The 24,137-nt window shown below is 42.0% G+C and overlaps 2 long non-coding RNA genes across 2 annotated transcripts in view; one reads left to right on the top strand and one right to left on the bottom strand.

Annotated features, from left to right (window-relative positions):
- The window catches only part of LOC143510444 (uncharacterized), a 33,409-nt gene that overhangs the window by 8,006 nt on the left and 1,266 nt on the right, over positions 1-24,137 (top strand). The window lies entirely within an intron of this gene.
- On the bottom strand, positions 10,829-22,623 carry LOC143510456 (uncharacterized). Its single transcript, XR_013129999.1, has 4 exons — positions 19,911-22,623; positions 15,969-16,116; positions 13,045-13,137; positions 10,829-11,210 (listed from the first exon to the last, which is right to left on the bottom strand). It is a non-coding gene; the product is annotated as an uncharacterized LOC143510456 (long non-coding RNA).

Here is a 24,137-nt window from a genome sequence, read left to right as displayed (position 1 = left end):
TTATAATGTTAAGCACTACTACCCCCCCCCCCCCCCCCCCCCCCCCCCCCCCCCCCCCCCCCCCCCCCCCCCCCCACACACACACACACACACACACACATCAACTCCAGAAGTTTCCTTGGCCAAAAGGAATCGTGTGTTGATGCAATAATGGGTCCAGTGATTAAATAAGATCCCTCTGTACATTCAAATGTGATAAAGAATATGTGTTTAGCAGTCATTCCTACATCCACATCTGACGTTATTTCCTAATACCCTAGCAATTCCAGACAGGCAGTGGTGAAAGGGTGCATTTCATGGGTGCTGTCTCCCCAATAAAGACTATCTCCAAAAAAAAGCTATTTTTGTTTTGGGTGTGTTCAAATGGACTACCATGCATCTCTCCTTTTTGGTTCAGTAAAAAACAAAAAAACAGCTATCTCTCCAGCCCTCTCACTTTCTCTCTCTGTCCCCCACACACAGATACACACCTGGCTGCCGCTATTGGAAGGTGGCTGTTCTTTGTGCTGTTGTAATGGCCCTGACTAGACAGATGATCCTGTCAGCGACCTCTACAAGTGCATTTGATTCTATCAACCCCCCACCCCACTCTCTACCCGCACGGGGGTCGGACTGTTTTATTGGAGGAATTACCTAAAGTGCCCGTTATTTCATCGTCCCACCTGTCAGCCGGGCCTATTGCTTTAATTTATACACCCCCAAAAGTACTGCGCTCCTCATAGATCAACCCAGACCCACGAAGAGGCTAAAATATCATCCGGCCTGACCGGGGCCAGGTGTACAGTCATTAACCCCTGCTGCTGTGTGAGAGAAATCTTATTATGAGATGGAGGTGCCTCCCCTGGTGGGAGACGAGGGGCTTTTGTTACCTGACCTGCCCTTTATTCCAGCAGGTCCCGCCTTTGACATGCACCAGTATGTTCATTTCCTGCTCGTCCCAGCAGCGGTCCGGCGCAGGAACGTGTGACCTTTGACACGTTCTGCCTCACGTGCAGCGCGTGCCGATGCTTTGGGTTCTGATTCGGCCGGTTTCACCTTCACGAAGCCCTTTAGTTCACGTCGCACGCAGATCTCCTTTCCACAGGAAGCTCCAGCAGGGTTTTGTGTTGCCTGTTTTGGTTTCATTATGAGAAGTACACAGCTCGGTTATGTGTGATGAGGCATTCCAGGGTGCCCACTTGAAGCATGCTTTGTGACGCACTGTAAGGACACAGAGAGTGTGACGAGGCGTGTTTGAGCTGACTGCAGCCCTGCTCGGTATTCACGAGCCTTCTGCTCCAACACTCCCCGCCCTCCCGCCCGTCAGTACCATGTGCGTGTCTTTGTTAGTGTTACAGTACGGAACTGCCTCTGACTTTGCTTACCCTTGAATAGCTCAGCTCTTCCCATGATCCAACATCAGAAGAAATGATTAAAAAAAACCCCACTCCTAACAGCCGCAGAGCCACTGCCTGGCTTAACGTTGTCAAAAAGGTTTTCTTTTTATTTCTTCCTTTTTTTCCCTTCCTCCTCCGTTTTGACCTCCTGTGTATATTTTATTGAGCCCTTCTCATCCCTCTCTGGTGCATAAGCTGTGTTCAAAATGTATTTCTGCTTCATTAACACGGGGAAGCATGCTTGCAGGCTGAGCACGTGTGTCTGCCAGAACACTGGCCTGAGATCTGCAGGTTACACGGATCTTCTGTAGATGTTTCTGAACTGTCCTTCACGTTCATATATAATTATCATGATACCATAGCAGTAATTTGGATTATTTTGTGCCCATATTTAAAACATTTTTCTAAAGTCTAAGCATACATTCACGAGGAGCAAGACCGATTATGATAATATGGAAACATCGGTGCTATATATTAAACCTGGATACTTGGATGTGGGGCTGCACATAAAGCATGAGTATCTTATTAATCCCTTCCAAGGGCAGCTGTACTTTGTGTAAATATGCACTAGCTCAAACCATTATAAAGACCAACAAGACCTTAGCTATATTCCATAAGACTACACTTCCCAAGAGCCGCAAAAAGGGCTCAGAACTTGTCAATAGATTCAACCTGCAGTTTCAGTCTAATGTCCCATCATATAAAGCAAATATCAAAAATGTGATTGGAATTGCAGAGAAAAGTTATTGGCAAAGGACAAAAGAAATTTCAACCACATGACAAAGATCTGAAGCCGACAAGGATACCCATCATTACACATCAGAACTCGAGAGGGAGAGAAGGAGAGAGAGAGAAAGAAAGAGAAAAAGAGGGGAAAGTCTCTAGGCAGTACTCTAACACCTCAGAAGGTTAATTGAAGTCTGTGCAAGTGACTTTAGTGGTCTGTCTTCAACAGGATGATCTATAAATGTTTGATTTTGACTCAGGTATGGAAAAATGGATCATGTGGCCTTTTTTACCCACTGCTAATGTCCTTGGAAAAAGACTTTGACCAGGATACTGAGCTCAGGCAGGTTGTTAGACCTATTAAGTGCGTTTAAATTGAGAACAAATGCTATTCCAATGTTTGCAATTATATGCAAAGAACACCACAGTAAGCAGGGCACTGATACAGCTGACGAGCGTGATGTCATCGATCCTCTACTGAGGCGCTTACACAGGGCAGTATTTTAGCGTAAAGCCATGATCCTGCAGAACATGCATAAAGATTCCACTGCTCAGTAAAACCAAGAACACTAAACAAATGTGTAACAAATGTACTATTGGCAGTGCCGGCTAGTAAAATTGCCTGTCTACATTACCAAAGTATCTTTTGTCCAGAATTGCAAATTATTTAGTGTTGGGGATTCAGATTTGATTTAATGGATTTGTGCTTACTTATAGGTGAAAGATCCCACTTTCTTTACCCATCAATCTGAACCCACAGATATTTCATCATGAATAAAATCTTTGACTGTCTTAAATCTTTAAAAAGTAATTTAGTTAATGTCTTACTTTTGGCAATTAAGTATGTGCCTCCAATTATACTGGCCCACTGATCACAGCACTACATGATTAACTGTGCAATGTGTGTTTGTGTGTGTGTATGTGTGTGTCGTCCTGAGAGAGAGAGAGAGGCTGACAGGAAGTTTCCCCTTGCATACTTGTCATTCACCAGATAATCTCCCTATTGATCAGAAAAATAAATCCCTGAAAAAACCATAGACATGAAGATGAAGTGTGCGTTCTTGAGTTCTCTTCATCAAAAAACATATTGATTATATGACTAATGATGGACCATTAAGATATGGGGGAAATGAATGATGTGTCATATGATGCTAGCTCTCTGCTAATAGGATGTTTCAATCAAGAGATTCTAAAGATATCACCTCTATTACCACTGCTCTCTAATTCGGTCTGGTCTTTAAGATAACTTAACGTCCTTGTTTTTCTAAAAGAATGCTATTGATTCAGGATTGCCTGTGTATTACATTGCGTATTCTCATATCTTATTCATTTCCATATTACCTTTATTACCTCTCAGTAGACTTGGGGATTATAGAGCACTCATTCAAATATATTTAATCATTGACCAGCAAATCACATATTACTTTGTCTTAAATATTAACCACAGAGACCAATAAGGCTTCCCTTCTACTTAAATACTACAACACACTATTGACAAGCTCTTTTATTTATTGTTTTGCTGGGGTCTCATTGTTGTGCTGTTATGCCAAATATATAGCCATTACCAGTTTACAACCAAATTACGACGAGTGCATGTTCTAGGGCATTTTAGCTGCTTGTTTGCAGTACTTTGTCTCAGGACAAAAATCAAATCCTCGAGGATGACAATTTTATGACACAAATATGTGCAGTAAGTGGATTTCGGTAATTCCTTCTGATTTATGACTCACCACATATGAGGCTTCAGTCACATCATTTAAGGAGAAATGTAGTTAAGAAATGTAGACGGAAAGATGTGGACTATATATCCTCCAAAGTACTCATATCTAATTTCAGATTTATTTTTGGAAAGAAAATTTATGTAGACAGAAATACAGCTTTAAATGAAAAATATTTGACAACATAAGAGGCATTTTAGACCATGGAGAATTAAAAAATGGGATTTCAGAAAGAAAACCTTTTAATTTACCTCAGCATGTACGTGCTTGGGTGCATAAGCAGACCGTCAGATCATACGTTATGCTTTTAAACAGCATGTCTAGTCAAATGAAGCCAGGTATGTGCAAGAAAGTGGACCATTCATGGCAGCGTTGATTGTCATCATTTTCTGCTACTCCTCAATTCTTCCTGACCAACCAATCAGGAAGAGTATATTGTAGCACATGCTCACTTTGAGGAATGTATAGCCAGCTGTTTTGTCTTCTTGACCTACTGACCTCACAGCTGATCACTCTTGGTGAACAAGGTAAACCACTTCTTGCCCAACTCTGCTTATTCTGCATGAGCTCTAAGAACACAACACATTTCAAGTGAGGAACTCCATCAGCTCTAGCCTCAGAGTATGGCCAGTTGTGCCGTCTAATGGCGCATTTCCACTAGGGCCTGCTTGGCGCGGTATGGTTCGATACGGATCATTTCGCAACGGAGCGGTACGGTCGCGTTGTGTTTCCATTACAATGGTGGACCACCACAATGTGGGTGGAGTCGCTGTTGGCGCGCGGGTTGTAGTGTCGTGACATCATTTGTATGCGACCACAACACCGTACAAAAATGGACGAGATGGCGATAGCGGAGGAGTCGCTCTCCTGTGACGCAACCTGTGACGACACTCCCTGGCCAATCAGTGTCATGCTGTTCTGTGACGCAACCTGTGACGACGCTCCCTGGCCAGTCAGTGTCATGATGTTCTTCCACGTCACAGAAGTTTTCCGCTTTGGAACGGTTAGAACCTCGAGCGAGTAGGTACGAAAAAAGTACCTGAAAGTATCGGCAAACTTGTACCTGGTACTAATGGAAACACTCACAAACCGTCGCGAATCGAACCGTACCGCGCCAAGCAGGCCCGTGTGGAAATGCGCCATAAGACGAGTTTGGAAGGAGGATTTATTTAAAATGATTAAACCTACTTGATAAAATAATAGTAAAGTTGAACATTTCAGATATTTGGGTATACATAGTTTCTGCTAGGTTTCTCAGCCTGCCACACCTCTGACAGTGTCTGATTGGTTAGTAAGATGTGCCCATTATCACAGGACATCTCCTGGTGGTGAGGCAGTGAACAGGGCCTTGTCAGTCACCCACTGCAGCTAACCACTCACTGGCTTCCCAATACTTTGCCCTCTGACCATGCTGTGTACCGACAGCCAATAATGGCACTTCCCTGGTGGCCTCGTGCCATGTGGCAGATAGGCTGGTTGGCACTTCGGGGGGGGGGGGGGGGGGGGGGGCAATGGTTGTGACATTCACCTGTAGTTTTGCATAGGGTTGATTGTAAAGGTCTGAGGTAATATGTCACCAGGGGCATTCCCTCATTTTTGTCCACATCCACACTTGTACATGGATCACTGACACTCCAAGTGGTGTAGGGTTTTCAAACACACACAAAAAACCCCAACCATAAGTGCCATGGCTCTTTTAAAAGAGTGCCTCCTTTGACTTTAAAATTAAGAGGGGCTTACCCAAGCAAGCAGGACCTCCCAGCTCAGTTCCCTGGGGTGTCTGCATGCAACCTTCACACTCCCCACATGTTGAGGGAGGTGTATGTGACCTGCTGGTGAACAGTCACTATGCTGAACATGATATGAGATATGGACCAGGTGTCAAACAGACCTACCCACCATGCACTGCACCTAAAGTGGCTGTTATTGGGCTCCTTTCAAGGGGTGGGGGCAGGTTTGTCCTGATATTTCCTTTCAACCACTCCTAATCCACCTGTGTGTGATGGTAGGAGATGAGGCCAACTGTAGGCAGGTCAGGTGACAGTTTTAAGGCTTGGATGCACTAAGTTTGTTTTTATCCTACACAATGAACTAGAGAAAACTGAGAAAGTTCTCACCAGTGTCTTACAGGTGGTTCATTCTCCAAGGGCATTTCCTTGGATCAGATTAGAGTTGTGACAATCTAGTAACTTGTTTCGAATGTCTTAATTCTATAATTTAGGTAGAGTCATCATATACAAATGGAATATGGAATTAGAATATTTTTCATCAGTACATGAATGACACATCTACAGTAGAAACCAAAATGAGGAATGTTGAAAATAAAATGCAGGTATTATTTGATCTATATTTGATCTATTTTGCATTGATTCTTGGCAGCAATATTAAGTATATTAGCTATAAAGACGTTGCTTGCACAACAGATGAAGGATCTCTGTCTGAAATGTCTTGTTTCTCTGGAAACCTTGTGAAGCGTGTGCACCAGTGTACGTGTTTTCTAAGACCGCTTAGCTGTTAATTGTAATATTGCCCATATTGTACCTTTTATCTATATCTAAATCTGCTTTCTGCATATTGTAATATGTTGTTAGTTGCAAAGAAATTAATGAGCAGTGTGTTTAAAGGCAGAATATGCAATGTGATACACAGCATACAACAGACAGCCTGCTTATTACTGATGTCCGTACACCTCAGGCCCCGCACCTGTGTGTTCCCTTGGCATCTCCCTGCTTTCATGTCTGCAGCCTGCTGTGATCCCCCGTTTATGTCTATAATGACAGACGCATAAACGAGGCAGGCATCCCGTCACATCTAATGGTGCTGCGTTAAAACACAACAGCATGGGTCTCCGGGGGTCCATACACCTTCCTGCTCTCTCCAGACCAGTGAGACAGCTGCCCAGCCTGGTTGATATGATCAAAAGCCCTCACTGGTGAACCCAGGCAGGGTGAGGGAGAGGAGGGATGAGGAAGAGCTCTCATTATGGCTCCAAGACATCCATTTGGGCATTTTTAATATGTGTATCCTATTAGACTCTTTAAGTGCTTTTTGATAATTGTGCTTTGTACTTTTACAGCACTTCAGTCTATTCCCAGTTCAATTTCCTCTTTTATCGGACGTTTGAAATATTGATCTCTGACAGATAAAAGCAAACACCGTAATCTTGCTCCTCCCAAAATGCTCTAGAGATAGGTAGACAGAGAGCGAGGGGGGGGGGGGGGGGGGGGGGTAGTGAGAGAGTGGATCCTGCCACAGGACCAATGCACCAGGGGCGTTTCAACTCACCTCTCAGAGCGCCTCTTTTGTTTCATTGCGTTTCAACGTCGACAGAATTTGCTTACTGCTCGCTGAGACGTTTATGTAAAGCACCTGCCCCCGATAGCTCCTTGATATCCTCTCCAGCTCCATTCAGCCTTTTCTCCCTCTCCCTCTCTCTCATGTGCCCCTCCTCTCCTCCTCTCCACCTTCCACCACGTCGTCCCTCACTCCAACACAACTCCCCCCATGACATTTCGCTGAGCAGAGAGCAGCACCGGCCGCGGTGCTCTCGATGATTGCCACTGCTTAAACAGCTGTCAGGCCGGCAGAATAAGCATGATTTATCCCCGCACGGCTTTATGGAAGTTAGTGTTTTCTGTTAACCCCAGCGCTCGAACGCAGCACGGCGCAGCCTCGACGTCACATTAACCTGAATCAATCATGTCTTGATTTTTCTATAAAAGAAAAGTCGGCCGTAAATAACTCCGGCAGCCAAGGCTGCTTGGGGAGACGCTGTACCATGGCACGCCGCACCCCGGCCTCCCGCACCCCCGGCGTCCCGCAACCCGGCCTCCCGCAACCCGGCCTCCCGCACCCCGGCCTCCCGCACCCCGGCCTCCCGCAACCCGGCCTCCCGCAACCCGGCCTCCCGCACCCCGGCCTCCCGCACCCCGGCCTCCCGCACCCCGGCCTCCCGCAACCCGGCCTCCCGCAACCCGGCCTCCCGCACCCCGGCCTCCCGCACCCCGGCCTCCCGCAACCCGGCCTCCCGCAACCCGGCCTCCCGCAACCCGGCCTCCCGCACCCCGGCCTCCCGCTGCCTACTGTAACATATCTGTTACAGCAAACTAGGCCTACTATGCCACAACTTTAGCTAACACTACAATTCCTTCTCAACGTTGATAGGTCGATGCCATTATTGAAAATGTGTCTTTAAAATGTGATTCAGAGCTTTGGAAGCATGACTGACTGGTGTGGCCATGCTGGGGAATACAGATCACCGTGTGTTGGAGCTCTACATTCAAGCTCTGGCCAGAAGATAAGATAAGATAAGATAAGCCTTTATTAGTCCCGCAATGGGGAAATTCACAATTCCCAGCAGCAAAGTGACAGTGGTACAAAGTGACAAAGTGACAGTAGTACAGAGGACAAGACTCCAAACTTACATTGATACATATATACATAGAACAATATGCCATCACCACTGCAGGAAATCACATTACAAAACATTTTCCGGAGTGCATCACAGATTTCATCCCTACTTCAAAAGTAATTTCCAGCTGTGTTTTTAGAAAAACTTGACTTGTTCCTCTAAGCAACAGCTGGTGGTATCACATTGTCAAATTAAAGCTGCATTTTAACAAGTACCGTGTTCTCCCTGTGCTTGCATGGGTTTCACTCTCAGACATCCTCCCACATTCCAAAGACTTGCATGTTATGATTGGTGTCTCTAAATAGGTCCGCTGTGTGTGTGTGTGTGTGTGTGTGTGTGTGTGTGTGTGTGTGTGTGTGTGGCCTACTGCCCTGTATGAGACTGGTTCCTGCCTTGTGCCCTGTGCTCTTGGGATAGACTCCACCCCCTTGCGACCCTGAATTCGATTAAACAGTTCAGAAGACAAATGAGCATTTTGTTTGTTTTTCCTAGACTTCCTAAATGTAACACTATTTATTTGCCATTGCAAATCTTGTGAAAAACTCACACCTTGAAGCCCCAGACTCTCACGCCAACATGGCAGCTGTGTATCTCTGCACTCCTGAGAGCTGAGGAGATGGGAGGAGAACCCAACACCCCCCACCCCCCAACACATACATACACACACACACACACACACACACACACACACACACACACACCAGCTTCAGTGTTCACCACACCCTATTTGAGATTAACAGCAGACATTTGAGCATCCAGCCCCACGGTATCGACTGCGTTTGACAAGCGTAATCCCTGTCTTCTTCCCAGTCACTTCCATCCCATGATCAATCAGGACATCAATGCCACCTGACTGCTATGAAGTGCACGCCGAACGGTTCGATTCGGCACCAAGCATCTTGAACTCACTATAATACAGAAATTGATTCATCTTCAAAGTTTTCTTAAGTGCTTGCTCTAGTGTGTGTGTGTGTGTGTGTGTGTGTGTGTTACTAAAGTTACTAAACTGAAGCACTTTTTGTTCTTCTCCAAAGTGTCCAAGATTCTGAGAAAACAGCAAAATGCAAACACAACTGGATTATGTCTTCTACAAAGACTTTTCAGGCTTTTAGTTCAACTCAGTTGTACTTTGAAAATAAATTTTGTTCCACACGACTAGAATTGTCTAATACAATTCTGAAACAACAAAATGTTTACATAATCATGGTGATCTTAATCTGCTGCATGTTGTTTTTATGATGATTCTTGATATAATTCAGATTACAGATTTATTGTGCATTTTCCTTGTTCATCCCTAATACTAATACCACAACCGTCCACCCCACACTGTCCATGTGTCATTCAGGCAATGCTACTATTTCGGAAGAAAAAAGCAATTTACTTTTTTACTATACATGAAAGTGCTAATAATGCAAAGCTGATTCCAGTTCAGTTTGAAGAACACTAAGTGCAGTTGGTGGAACAAACTACACATGCAAACACACACATTGGATTTTCCATTGCCAGAATCTTTCAACTAGCATTCAGAATAAGATATCAAGCTTTCATCCTCAGGCCCATTGACCTCTGCAGCCCAGTTTTCAGCCACTGTTCATCAGCATGGGGAAGCACTTAGTCTAGTCAATCATGTGGAGGTTCAGGTGCTGCTGCACATGGAGAGGCGAGTTTCATTTGCGCAGCCCGGGAGACAACAGGCCTGGACACTCTTGGTCATTCATTTACTTCAATTTGGCTCAGTCCCGACACAATGACTTATGCCCTTTCAGAACGGCCCTGACATATTCATAGGCTGCCAGCTCAGGCCAGAGAATTGAGAACGTCAATTTCATTTTGGGCATTTCACTTATCCATAGACAATCCCTGGGATGGACGTGTCAGGATAAGTTTGTTCTCTTTCTCTCTCTCTCTGAGACACACACACACACACACACACACACACACACACACGCACTCTGAGTCAGTCACTCATTCACTCTCACAGCTGATAGACTATATAGGTCAACCAAGGTCTCTGTGTCCCTAAGTCATCAGGGTCTCTTATAGAAGTCGGTCTCTAGAAAATAGAGCCTATTCCGAATTCACAATATAGCCAGTGTCTGGACACTTGTTCTGGCTAATACAAGTCTGCTGGCTTCAGCCGTGTGTGTTGGGGAGGTGCATTAGCAGAGGTAGCGTTAAGGGAAGTGTAGTAATTACTGTGGGGAGAATGGCAGTGACCCCTAAATTGCAGTATCTTGTCTCTTTTGTCCTATGCTCTCCCGCTCTCCTCACTGCCTGAAATTGTATCTTTTCATTCCTGCACCGTAAGAGGAAATGCGGGTGTATTAGGAAGCAGTGAGGCGTGGTTGGGGAGGGGGGGGGGGGGTCACACACCCCTCAAAGTGGGAGGTTTGAGAACGGCAGCTGGACCATGGGGTGTCAGAGGTTATTGAAAGAGAGAGCGAGAGAGAGGCAAAACGAGGGAGAGAGATCTTGCTGTGTATAATGAAATGATTACAAGCTGCGTACCTAGCTCACAGCCTCTATTGACAGGTGTCAGGTGACTTACAGACCATGAACCATAGACCATATCTGTCAGCTGTCCTTACATGAAGCATTTTATGCAACACACACACACTTATGCAGCTTTTTAATGTAAATAAATATATTTCCCTTGATGAGTGCATCACACCCAAAACATGCTATTTTATGTTTTGCATCTCTTCACTACTGCAGCAAGGTACCTGTTTTCTCATACGTTCTCGATAAATCTGGATGCAGCATCGGTGCAAGTTTGCCTGACGTAGCGCATGTTAGCAGCCAACGTTAGCATGTCACTCAACTTCGCCGGCGGCTCCATCAGAGTTAGCATTAGCATGATAATTTGTATTCTCAACCTCATCGGGAGGCTGCTTGGGATGTGGGAGAGGCTTTGTGAGTGTGTTAGATCTGTGTCAGAGCAGACTTGGGGGTCTCCAGTGCTACTGTCTGTGTTCAGAACTATGAAAGCAAGAGCAGGACAATATATCAGAGGTCATGGTGTCAGAAAACAGTACATCACACACACGTAGGGTTGCCACCTGTCCCGGTTTTCACGTGACTGTCCCGGTTTTCCCGGGCTGTCCCGGTTTTCCTTATTTTTAATATTCGGTCCCGGCAAAAAAAAATCATTTAATGTCCCGGTTTTCACTAACGACTATTTAGACCAGGGGTAATCAATTAAATCTTTCCGCGGTCCATTTTTGGCAGATAGCTCAGACCTTAGGTCCGGGTTCGCGGTGGCGAACGAAAGTTGTTGACCGGGGGGGGGGGGGGGGGGGGTTGAACGTAACACTCAAATGGGTGGTGAACGTAACACTCGTTTTTTGGCATTTGGGTCCGTATCCAGTTAATCAGGAATGTGATTGGGTCCGGACAGGACGGCGTTCGGGTCCGGATCTGGACTGCGGTCCGCCATTTGGTGATACCTGATTTAGACTGTTTCTGCACACTTTAAATCTGTCTTTTTTTCTCGCTGTGTCCATTTTACACCTCCCGGTAACATTTTACGTTCGACAATCCCCCCCCCCCGTCAACAATTCACGTTCGCCACCCCCCCCCATCACGCCGCCACCCCCACCCTGTGTCAGTATGACATTGTCCTTGTTTTTTGTCAGACCTAGGTGGCAACCCTACACACACGCAAAGTATAAACCTACAGGGAATACCACTGGATATCATACACACACCAAGCAAGATCTAAACCCACCCAGAGGAGGATGGGTTTAAAATTTTTCTCAGGCTGTTCTCAGGATTTGGCTCTCATGCACTGCACTGTTCCTTCATTGCATTGTTCCTTCACTGCACTGTTCCTTCATAATATAGATCAAACCTACCTCATACAAATGAGCCAGTGACTCTCAGATGTTTTCCACTGACGTAGTGTAGACAAATGTGTGGCTTAAAGTAAAATGATCATTTATTGAAATTTTGTACGTGCCATGATGTATGGCATATATCAATATCTTTATCTTTATTTACTATGCTTCAGTGCCGTTTGGAACTACAATTCCCAGAAGTCTTTGTGCTTTAGGAGTACTTTAATAGACTTTGTCTTTGTGTGTGCTGATCCTTTTGGTTGCTTCAAATGGCCAGCAGTTCTGGGTCAATTAATAGGGCTATTAACACCTGCCAGAGGATATCTACACAACAACCACTTACCATTAGCATCTTCTACACTAAAGAGTATGCCCTCCACCCACGTGCCCTCAATCTCCCAGTTAAGGGAAGCTGGAGATACCTCATATATGCAAAACACCATACAGTAATTGTGAATGTTGAACTAAGGTTGCACTAAAAAAACTATTTAAGACCAAAAGGAACGTGACCGTGATGGGCACAGTATCGGTGCACAGTTGTGTAATGGAACCTGTTGTTGTTTATGAGGTTAACACTGCGACATCAAATGTTGTAATATGTAAATTTAAAAGCTACATGAATAGTAGCTATAGAAATTATGCAACTTAAATACTATTATCAAAAAAAAAGTGAATATAGGATTATACTTAGGGTTTTGCAGAAAAAGTGCAGACTGTGATCATCAATAGCAAACCATGATTGCCACATAAAATAGTACTTAAAATATAAAAATGTTTTTCAAGTTTTGAAAGAATGATCAGAAGAAAACCTACTGACTGAACATGCAGAATGAATCCTTTAACTATGTGGTAATAATCTTTTTGTCTCGCATGTGTTTTTGTGAGGTTCTTCCACTCTTTGTACCACTGCTGTGTGTGTGTGTGTGTGTGTGTGTGTGTGTGTGTGTGTGTGTGTGTGTGTGTGTGTGTGTGTGTACCTGTGGGAACCCCATGGTGCCCATGGTGTTTCCTGCTCTTGAATTTGAAGAGCCCTCCAGCTCGACCATGGCCACGGAGAATCATTAGCACAGCTTTGTTTTGAGAGAGAGAGAGAGAAGAGAGTGAGAGGAGAGGGGGGAGAGAGAGGAGAGAGCGTCATGCCTTTTAAAACATTGCAATGCACAACTGACAGAATGGAATTTAGAGAGCATGCTGACCCACCATGCCAGTGTAGTACTATCCGCCAATTAATCATCCACAATATGATGTTATTAATACAGCAAAAACATTAACATTTTACAATGAAAATCACACTGCCATTTGTAGCAAAAATGTCACGATATATATGGCCTTACGGTACAGTAAGTATTTTACTTTTTATTATTTTACATTTTTAGATTTTAGAGTTTATTTAAGTTTTTAGAGAAACATGTAAATATACGCATATAAACACATACGTACACAAATACATTTACATAAAAAAGAATGTTTCTGAATGTTGGTCAGAAGCATATTTTTTGTGATTTGTACAGTATCAATGCTGTATGAAGGACAACTAAGTCACTGAATTTTAAAGTTTTTAAATTAATAAATAGTTTATTTGCTGATTCATGATAATTTGATCGGTTTATAATTCTTATAGCTTTCTTCTGTAACATGAATATTGGTTTAGTGCTGGTTTTATGTGTTTCCCCATATCTCCACACAGTAGGTCATGTATGGGATTATGAAAGAATATAGCAAATAGAGTGATGATTGATTTAAAATATCTTTGGTTTTACGTAATATTGCAATAGTTTTAGCCATTTTTGTTTTTACGTAGTTTGTGTTGTTTCCAGCATAATTTGTGATTGATTATAACACCTGGGAATTTTTCAAATACCCTCTCTATTTCAACATCATTAATCCTAATTTTAATATTATTTTTGATTTGTCTATTGCCAAATACTATAAAATTTGTTTTACTCAAATTCAGTGACAATTTGTTCATATCAAACCATTTTTAAACTCTGTTAATTCCCGTTCCACTGTATTCAAATGTTGTTCTAAACTTTGTCCAGAGCAATATAAATTGGTATCATCTGCAAATAATCAATTCAGATACTTTACAGATGTCATTTATGTACAATATAAGCAATTTCGGTCCTAGTACTGATCCTTGCGGAACCCCACATGTGATCTTCAATAGATCAGATTGAATATTGTTTATTTGTACATATTGATGTCTATCTTCTAGGTAATTTTGAGCCATGAATATGCTAGTCCTCTAATCCCATATCTCTCCAGTTTATTAATGAGTAAGTCATGATTTATAGTGTCAAAAGCCTTCCTTAGGTCTATAAACACCCCAACATTCTACTCCCTATTATCTATTGCAGTGGAAATCTCCTCTACCAGGTGCCTCACTGCCATCGAGGTGGACCCATTTGCTCCGAATCCATATTGATTATCATTTAGTAATCTGTGTTTATTTATAAAAATATCAAGTCTGTCTACAAATATTTTTCTAAAATCTTTGAGAACTGAGGGAACAGAGAAACAGGTATATAGTTGGTGAACTTGTGTCCGTCTCCGTTTTTATATATAGGAATGATTTTAGCTGTTTTCATTTTATTGGGAAAAATACCTGTCTTAAAAGATTGTTTGCAAATATGTGTAATTGGTGTTACTGTGCATTCTATAGTATTTATCAATGACATCAATTTCAGTCCAAATCTGTATTGTTAAGAATATTAACAGCAGTGAGGAGGATCTGCCAAAACAGTTTTTTTTTTTTTTTTCAGTTTTTTTTATCATTAGGAAATGTTAGAACATGGTTTAGTAGGTTAGGAGTAATATTATATTTGAATAATATTAAATCAATATTGAATTCTACTTTCTGTCCAAAAATCAGTCAATACATATGCCTATAGCCTTCATACACGCTTTTTCACCAACATATGCAACATTCCTTTGCAATGAAATAGCCATTCACTTTGTTTGAGAATCACCCAGTACCATAATAGCCTTACCTTCACACAAGATTTATTTTCACACATATTTAGTGGGAGAAAATTCCAAAAATTAGGTTATTTAAATTTTCAATCATTTGGCAATTCTTGTAAATGTATTATTAATAATCAAAATAATCAAATTTCCCATTGAAAATCACACTGCACGTTTGCACCAAAAAAACGCATAAGGGTATAACTGCATCACTAAATAATCTTCACTATTATATGCACAGATAAGAACATTTAAAATATAAGAAATGTAAATGTTTGTTAAACGTAAACATTATACTTTTTGTCCAAAACACTGGGCAATACATAGGGTTTTTCAGAACCATATGTATTACAAAACATGAGGCTACATTAGATTTTTCATTCAAATATGCATTGACATAAGTATTCAGAAGTATTCAGTTTATAGCATTCATCTTCATCATTGTAAATGTTTTTAAGTACAAACAATTATTTGAAACCTCAGACAATGCAAGTTCTTACATTTGAGTAAGATTTTTCTACAACACTGTTGATTAGCATATCCCACTTTCTACTGAAATTTGAAAATGTTCACAAATGATTGTAAAATTGCTAAAACAAGAATGTACAATGACAATAACATATAACTTTTGTACCAGAAGTGTGACAAAACACGTTTACAGCCATATCATCACATATGATTTTTCATCTACATATGCACTATTGAGGAACTCACAAACAAAAGCTAGTTTAAGTTTTACAAATGACTGTACATACATTTGTACACATTAAACAATAAAACATATTAGACATTAAACAACAAAACAAACATTGCAATTGTATAATGAAAACAATCTGACTTGTTAGATCTGATTAAGAACTTGAAATCGAACTTGAGAAATTTGTTAAGAGGAGCTGGATTCCAGTAATCTGATTTCTCAGCATGTGTATGTCCTTACCCAGACTTCTTTTAGTTTTCTCAGTCTGCCCATGGAGATGTAGTTGGTTACAGTTCAGCAGTCCCGGACATGGCTAGCACAGTGCTGCACACCTCTATCTTCATATCAATACAAAGACAGCTGTAAGAATGGCAGCACTACACAATATCTGTAACCATAAAAAAGACGAAGATCCATATTAGACAGTTAAGTCGGTTCAAGTTTACAAAAAGCTGTGGCATAGCATTTGAAGTTTACGTCACACTATTCTGGGAGATTATTGGCTGGCTTACAATAGTTTCCTTACAATACAGTTTAAAAGTCCCCAGCTTCCTGTTCCTGGCTTCACCTGTACATATACTTACAAGATACAAATGTGAACAACCAGAAACATTTGCTGTTGTACATATGATGTTATTATCATATTATCACAGACATCTTTTACCAGGGGCAGCGGTTATAAGTAACCCCCCCCACCCGGTATCTGTTGTTATGAAATGCTCTGAAGCAGACTGTTTTGGACTTTGGATCCAAAGGTCACCCAAAGGTCATAAGAAAAATATGAACTGGTTAAGATGGGCTGATGTGATCTAACCTTATGTTGTACATTCATACAGCATTCATACGTACATTCATTCATTTGGCAAATGTCCCCTGATTTTGATATCCATTTGGGATATTTTTTATAAGGCCACAATGTTTAGTTCTACCCATCCTGCCACCTACATTCAATACAATTTGAATAGGCAGTTTACACACTGACATGGAGTAAATACATGGAGAACCAAAGTATACCAGTGAGTACATCTGTAGCACAGAGTCAGTGTTCACAGTTATTTTTGTTTATCTATGTGTATCTTAGTGTATTCACATTCAGGAAGAACTGCAAACTATTAGCTAGCTAACTTCCATCACTTAATGAGAAATTCTCTATGGGACTTTGTATTTTTCATTATTTGTTTTGTTTGGTTGATGATGAAAAAAAATCCAACATAGACATCTATGAGTTAACATAAATCTAAGTATAGTATATAGAGAAGTATATAAATATAAAATAACGTATAATAAAAATAAATATGTATCAATGATAGTTAATGTCAATATGTCTAACAGCTATGTGAGCTATCATATAAAAAATGTTGAGTCAGAACAGTGAATTAATGCACACAAGGTCTTTATTGATATGGTTTTTAGGCGAACAATGAGGTGAACAATATGTATATACTCTCTCTCTCTCTTTATATCTATCTATATATATATATATATATATATATATATATATATATATATATATATATATATATATATATATATATATATATAGTGCAGTAGCGAACCGTGACCATTAAACGTGGGCCCGCTACGCCCCCCCCCCCCCCCCCCCCGAATTTTTTTTTCCTCTCTTAATAAACTGCAATAAAGAATAAAGAAAAAACCGAGACAACAGTATAGCTTTAGAAACGCATGTAGTTCGTTCAAATAACATTTGTACAAACAAAATAAGGTTTCACAGCTTTGTGGTTCTCGGAAGCGGAATATGTAAATGAGGACGTCAAAGGGCTGAATCGAAACTAGCTAGCGGCGGTAGGCTAACGACAGCTAGCGTCGCCACAGTGGGCGGAAATTATCATACAGTTAAGCCTGCCCACTAAGAGGGAAGATATGATTGGTCAATTTTACTGTCATTTGAAACTGGTATTGCGCTGAATTATAACTGCCAAACCCTCTGTAAACGAACAGCGGGCATCACAGTCCTGATAGAGGGAGACACAGGCTCACAGGTTTCCACTTAACCCCTCACCTTCAAACACAGATTGAATAGACACGGGTGAATCATTTATTTGCTTATATTTTTGTAATTGTTTAATGTCGATTGTAAAACTGTAAGTAGATCAAATAAAATTGGATAATTATATATATAATGTTTTAAGAATATTTTAGGCCCTCTGAGAGAGGGCCCTGACGGTTCCCCACTGATATAGTGTGAGTTGAGTGAGAGTGAGAGTATATAGTGTGTGTTTTCATAAGCATACATAGTGTACAGACTTGTTTATCTTCAAAAGTACCTTTTTTCTGGGGGGTTGTTGGCTCAATAATGGAGGAATACTTACAGTAAATGCCCTCCTACTTAAACACACACGGGACAGAGGTGTGCCATGCCAACCTCGCACAAACTATAAACACACACACACACACACACACACACACACACACACACACACACACACACACACACTGTGGGAGGATTGTAAGTCACCCTGGAAGGGAGGTCAACAAGAGTAATTGTACTGAAATTGGCCATGCATCCGGACTGCCATTGCAGTACCATTAACCTGCACTGTGCCCTTCGCTTACATCCTACCAGCTAAGGTGCACATGCCCCAGTGAGAAAAATCTATTTATATTCTACTATTTGTAATTTTCTTTATTAGACTGCGTGGGCGTTTCTTTATTTGACTAGGTCAGCGTTTATAATTTTCTTGATGTTTTTTTGTAAACCAAAGGAACTGTAGTTGTTATAATTGTAGGGCTAGGTTAGAGTTAAAGCTAAATAAATTATTGTAAACAAAGTTTTAAAATATGTTTGTGACTATAGGTTTCATTCATTTTGACTTCTTTCGAGTTTGTCTCAAAAAAGAATGAGTTCGAGTTTGTCTGTTTGGGTTTCCAATAACAGGCTACTTTTTATTCTAGCTGGTAGCCTCTTTTAGTACAGGCACCTCGGGCTGCGTAACACATTAGAATTAGAAGAAGACACTACAGTCGCGGCGAGTTTCACCTCAGTTCCCCTGCTCTCCTCGCTTTCACACTCCTGCTGTGGAACTTGTTTCCCTCCTTGTGCCTGCCTGGTGCGTCGTGCCCTCCCTGGAGTTTTTCGAACTAACTCTGTAAACTTGAGCGCAGCTCCCCGCAGTGGCCGCACGTAACAACGCGACTTCTCAAACCGCTTCCTACTATCGGCCTGTTTCTCCGTGTGCATACACTAACCAACCCGCTGCAGTATAGAAGGCTATTAGCGCCAGAGATCGAGATAATCGGCAGTTGATTATCGTTTAATCCGTTATGATTGATGCTCTGGTAATGCCAAACTAACGGGGCATATTTGCTCTCCTAACGGGCTCGTAAGAGAGGTTCAGTTGCTGCGTAATCTCGTTAATGCACGAGCGTGTCGCGTGAACATGAAAGATTCTGGAATGCAGATGTGGGGGGAAAAGAAGGTAATTAGAAGATAAGGGTTCTAATTTGCCGCCGGTGTGTGGCGAGGGAGGGTGTATCCCTGCCTGTGCATTACAAGTTACACGGTGAAATTGCAAAAGTATCTGAACCTGGTTGCACAGCATGCTAGACTGGTCAATATCTCTCTCTCTCTCTCTCTCTCACACACACTCACACAAAGCAGTATGGTAAAGCATTCATATTGAAGTCATTTTGCCTGATCGACTGTCAGAATAATGGTCTATGTTTGTATGTTTTTCATGTGTATGGATTTTAACATTAGCTTAAACAGCTCATTCAGAGAGCAAGTTGTAGGTCAAAACAAAAAAACACTGATATGAAAATGTAGTAAATGGGGTGTTGTGGATGTTACTAAGGAAATGATAGCAAGCTAAACTGTAGTAACGTCATCATTTCGCTTTAAATATTTAATTAGCAATATAATATTTTAATAAAATGAATATTTTTGTATATGTGTAGACTTCTTGGGCAATATTATTTTGATGGGGGGTGTTGGCCTTCTAAAGGTGAATGTGCTGGAGGATGAATGTGGCAGAGCCTCCCTGCATGTTGCTTGGCTGTTTGGGGGTTTCTTCCGGACTGTCAGAGGGTGTGTGTATCTATCAGTGTATCTCAGAGTGCCAATGTGTCTATTTGTCCATCAAGATCCGAGTGTGTTTCTGTCGATATGTTTGCAGTGTGCTCCCACCTGCCTAGCCCCCCCCCTACCCCCCTCTCCATTGTCACCTTAGCCTCCATTGAAATTCTGATGGGAGTCACAAGCCTTCTTGCTCTGCTTGTTGAGATGACAGACAGCCCTGAGAGAGAGAGAGAGAGAGAGAGAGAGAGAGAGAGAGAGAGAGAGAAAATAGACAGAGAGTGCCGTTGGCATTAGTGTTGTATGCCAAATCCCATGTTTGTTTCTGTGCTAAAATGTCATTAATGAATGCAACAGGGAGACGATCACAGCAGCTTCCAAAGAAAAGTTATGTGAGGCTCCAGGTTCACAAACCTCAGACACAAAAGTCAAAGCTTCCCACAGCTAGTGGCAACATGGGAAGGTGTGGTTCTAAAACAGGAACTACATATGATCCAGATGGTTGAATTTCACACTGTCACCATCACTGTCACGAAGCTTCACAGCTGGGTTTGTCCCAAAGAGGACCTGAGGTGGAGAGTCAGATCCCTTTGCCAAATGAATATACATTTGCAGGAGTCCATAAAAGGTTATGTAATGCTCCTGCAGGGTGGGGTGGCAGGGGCCCTGTGAGGACCTCTGGGGCCAGGAGCAACCCGGCTGGGACAGTCTTTACAGCGCATGGTGGGTGACAGCCAGAATAAATAAAGAAAAGAGCACTATGATTCAACCTCAAAAGGGCTGCTATACTGCAGTGTTTACTTCACTGCAGGAAGGTCTTCACACTCTGTCACACACACACACACACACCCTTATGTCCTCAAGCTCCTGGTCCCTCGGTATGAGACCAAGAGAGACGTGGTATTGATTGGCTGTTCTCAGAGAAGCAACTGCCATTACCCTCTTAGGGGTCCAACGGTGGGCCTGCATACCATTGATCCGCAGCCCAGTGCCTCCATCGTACATCTCTCTCTCTCTCTCTCTCTCTCTCTCTCTCTCCCTCCCTCATTTGTAATTGATGGTAAGTGGGAACTTGCTTCCTGCCTGACCCCTGTTCTCTGATACTTGGGTGGATCACATGTAACACAATTATGATTGATATGATCAGATTACTGAATGCACGACAGGCACTTTTCCCCCAGAGGTTGATCAGCCAGGAACCGTGGGTGTGTGTGTGTTTGGGCAGCAAACTGGGATACTACATTTCTAAGGAGCCCAAACTAAAGTTTTACTTTAGAATTCACAATAAACCAATTTTGCAATGCTCTTGAAGAGCCGGACTCCCAGTGTGCCTTACCAAATCCAGATAAAGTCATAAATAGCCTACATTTCTAATTTCTTTCCTCTTTCTGATCTGGAACACATTTGAGTGTTCCCTTGTTTTGCCAGGACTGTGGCTTTGTGTTTAATATTTCAGTATGAGTAAAAGTTCTAGCTATCAGCACCAATCTATAGTGCTTGCTTAGCAGGGGGTGTTAAAACGTATTGGCAGCTGACATAGCTCGACTTAATATCCAGCTAAGTGATTTAATAGCTTGTGTCGGATTCTTAACTGCTGTGTTTTTCACTATTGATTCATGAGCTCGTCACGTGCACTGCAATTTCACTCCACCACTGCAGTTATTGAACCAGGCTTTTGATATTTCATATCAGCTCAATACAGTAATTACCTGGCGTTTTACACAGCTCCTGATTCAACAGAGCACGCTACAAGTGTGAAATATGCAGAGAGAGGCATATGGAGTGTATGCAGAGAGAGTATGAGGGAGTGTATGAGAGAGATAGGAAGTGTAACTGATAAGGAGAAAAGAGTGAGAGACACAGAATACACACAGAAATGACCTTTCATGACTGTACTGTACTATGTTGGATGTGTGAGTGTGTGTATTTGTATGTGCATGTGTACATACGTGCTACTACGTTTGCTCAACAGACTGAATGCTTTAAGCTTTGATGTAAACGCTGCTCATGTGTGTTTTATGGATTACAACCGCCCTGTCTCGGCTTTGACATCCACGAGCTCTCAGTCCCCTGCTCGTAGACTCTATCTCTTTTATCATTATGTATGCTGCATTTTTGTCTTCCTCTGAAATGCGATTATCATGAAAGACACTAATTACATTTTACATTGTTGATTATTCACTCATAGGCCCTAATTCACCCTGTCATACCACAGAGATTAAGACGCTGTTGTGTCTGTCAAACTCCGGGCAAGAAGGGACAAAAGAGAGTCTTTATGTGACACAGTGAAGTTCCTGTCTTCTAGAGGAGCTACTTCACTTTAGGAGCAATCGAGTTAAATGTGGATAAAACGATGGCCTATGAGAGAGTGGATTGTAGCAGGCTGAGCCTTTAAAATTCATTTTCCATACTCTGATTAGATTTACCAGTGTCATGGCAGAGGCAATATGTCAGCACTTCATTCATATTTCAGAGGGAAAGCATAAATCCAGCAAACTAGTGCCTGTCATGACTAGTTAGGACTGATAAAGAAATATGGCCTGAGAAAAACACTAACTCATTCCCTCCTCATGTCTCTCCTCACCCCGACTGGAGCTGCTCTCTGCTTTATGGCAAATGAGCCCAAAGTAGCAGTAATGACCTGTTCTTGTTGAATTAACTTTTATTAAATTTTACACATAGCATCAGGTTTGTAGTGTAACCTTCACCCCAACCAGATTTCTGTCCTGACTATTGGTGGGGTTATGAAGAGGAAAGCCTGCTGGCCCTTTAACCATTGACTTACTGAAAAATGAATTACTGCATGTATTGTGTAAAGGATCCCCAAGCAATGTTATCCACATTATTATTACTAATTCAAATGTTTAAGAGGTAACGGGGTTATTAAAAACCTGAGTTCCCCCCATTCTGGCAACATCTGTTTTATATATATATATATATATATATATATATATATATATATATATATATATATATATATATATATAAAAATAAACAAACCAAAACAAAACATTAGCCAGGGTTGCCATTTCCCACTGGCTCAGAGAAAGGTACACTGGCTTGGCCCCAGAATGCCCTCCCCTTTGTCTGCGGCCTCAGCACCTGCAGTCCCGATTGTCTGTTTAACAGGCATGGACAGGAGGAACGCGCCTGATAAACACAATGTGCACACCTGTGAAGTGGCACGTTAAACGTTGCAGAAGCTCGTGGGGTCCCAGACACGACTGAGCCGCCCCCACGTCAGCCAGGCATTCCGCTAATGGCCTTCCATTCACAGGGGTTCAAATGGAAGCTAGATTCATTTTTTTTCACGTTACTGTTGCGAACAAAAGAACGATTTGTGTGCTTAGCATATGGCATGGCAGATCACTAATTTAATATTCGATATCTCATATTGCATATCGGCTTTCCTTTACAATACATCAAATGCATTCCGCATTCTACATATGGTTTTGCCAGAGTGTTGTGCGTATGGCACTGTAGGCCAATATCATGTAATAAAATCCCCTGGTCATCTTGAGAACGATGACAGAAGTGATGGGTGGTGTTGGCATTACGACCCTGGATCCAGCCCTATCATTTAAATAAACTTAGCCATTTGTCATAGTTCATGTTCAAGGTGAAATGGATTCACATAGGGATCCAAAAGGCTAAAGAACTTTAGCTTTTTAGCGTGCAAACCGATGCGTCTTAGCCCTCGAGCTATTCTTCTTCCTTACGGCACTTTTAATGTATCTCTTTGTTTCTGAGGTTGAGCGAAAAATAATTCCCATGCATTAACATACGTTAAAAAGAGACAGCAAAAAGCGATGCTAGTTTGTGTTCTGTGTCATGAACGTGGCTCTAACAATAATTCACGTGCAAGCCTACTGTCTTGGTTGGTTTATTATGACATCACGATGGTAAACTAATAGCAGCGCTGAATAGTTCGCTCTCCCTGGTGTATTTCATTTGATAATGCCACTTTTATAATAAGTACAGGCTCCATTTGTTCCATTATGTTCTTTCTTCTGCCAGTTCTTACTGTCAAAACACGGCATAATACATCTCGAGAGGCGGGCATTGTGTGAATAATTGAAGATATCAGTTCTCAGGACTTAATAAGCTCGGCGTTTGGCCATGTTGGAGTCGTACGTTGACAAACCGCATCGCATTTGTTCCTAGCTGACGCACTTATTATCAGTTACGTGTAATATAAATATGCAAATGAAGCTTGAACTTTACAATCTGCGGCTGAGGTGATTCGTCTCTTTAAGATGTTCATTTGCATAGCGGGAGCCCTCATGCATCATTGCGTGTCATTTTGAAAGCAAATATTAATCAATTTTGCGACATGTATCTCTTCTTCAAGCTTCAGTTCTTTTGTTTGAATGTGT

Source organism: Brachyhypopomus gauderio, chromosome 1 (assembly GCF_052324685.1).
Source record: "Brachyhypopomus gauderio isolate BG-103 chromosome 1, BGAUD_0.2, whole genome shotgun sequence".
Classification (NCBI taxonomy): domain Eukaryota; kingdom Metazoa; phylum Chordata; class Actinopteri; order Gymnotiformes; family Hypopomidae; genus Brachyhypopomus; species Brachyhypopomus gauderio.
The sequence above is the reverse complement of the archived record's forward strand: the minus strand, read 5'-3'. Positions and strand labels throughout refer to the sequence as shown.